Genomic DNA, 1,609 nt, shown 5'->3' with positions numbered 1-1,609 from the left:
AAGTCAGGGCCTGAGGACTGTCACTCAGGCACTCAGCATTTTCGGCTCAAGTCTAGCACTGTACCATTTGAGCCACAGTGCTACTTATGTCTATGTACGTGATATCTATCTATCTATCTATCTATCTATCTATCTATCTATCTATCTATCTATCTATCTATCTATCTATCTATCTATCTATCTATCTATCTATCTATCTATCTATCTATCTATCTATCTGTCTGTCTATCTGTCTATCTGTCTATCTGTCTATCTGTCTATCTGTCTGTCTACCTATCTATCTATCTATCTATCTATCTATCTATCTATCTATCTATCTATCTATCTATCTATCTATCTATCTATCTATCTATGTATCGATATAGATATACATCTCTATATATCTATATCTCTATATATCTATGTGTGTGCGTGCGTGCGTGTGCCTGAGTATGTATATATGTATACATATATATGTGTTTATATGCATATACATATATAAACACATATTCATTTATTTTTTTTTTTTAATTGTATTTTATTTTATTTGAGAACATACTGTACAGAGGGGCTACAATTACATGGGCAGGATAATGCATACATTTCTTACCAAGCATTGCAGCCTCCTCCTTTGTTTACCCTTCACTTCCCTTCCCCGCCTCCCCCCTCCCCCCACCCAATTTTACCCCCCTCCCCCCACCCAATTATACCCCCCTCCCCCCCCCACACCGAAATTGTAAAGCTGGTTTTGACATGACATTTTGTACTTCTCATTGTTGCAACAGGTCCACCTGAATCCTTAAACGACTTGTTTGTCCCCATCTCCTCCACATGTTATACTGACATCAAATATAGTGAAAGCGGGGGTTACACTGTGGGGGAGGGACATACAAAGCAACAAAGAAATAATCTTATAAATGCATTAGAAACACATGCATGAAAGAAACAAAAACATTAAAATACATATTTAAGGGTTCATTTTCCTATCATCACATTATCTGGCCTTTTCCGCTTGACTCATACCTATACTAGATATTGCAAATAAGGGAAACCATGGGACCTATGCTTCTTTGGGCCTGGCTTACTTCACTTAATATAATTTTTTCCAAACCTTTCCATTTCCTAACAAATGGGGAAATGTCATTCTTTCTGATGGAGGCATAGAATTCCATTGTGTATATATACCACATTTTCTTGATCCATTCATCTACTGAGGGGCATCTGGGTTGGTTCCATATCTTAGCTATGGTAAATAATGCTGCAATAAACATAGTTGTGCTGGTAGCTTTAGTGTGGTCTTGTTTGTAAACATTTGGGTAACATTTATTTATACATATACGTATATATGTATAAGCACACATATATTCATTTATTTATACATATATATATATGCACACACACACACACACACACACATATACTCATACATAGTGTGATACATACATATAAATATACGTATATTCAGTTATTATATACGTGCTTTTTTTTTTTTTTTTTTTTTTTTTTTGTTGGCCGTGGGGCTTGAACTCTGGGCCTGGGCGCTGTCCCTCAGCTCTTCAGCTCAAGGCGAGCGCTCAACCACTTGAGCTACAGCACCACTTCCAGTTTTCTGGTGGTTTATTGGAGATCG

This window comes from Dipodomys merriami, unplaced genomic scaffold (genome assembly GCF_024711535.1).
Source record: "Dipodomys merriami isolate MVZ:Mamm:240054 unplaced genomic scaffold, mDipMer1.0.p SCAF_2722, whole genome shotgun sequence".
Taxonomy (NCBI): Eukaryota; Metazoa; Chordata; class Mammalia; order Rodentia; family Heteromyidae; genus Dipodomys; species Dipodomys merriami.
This window is presented reverse-complemented; position numbering follows the sequence as displayed.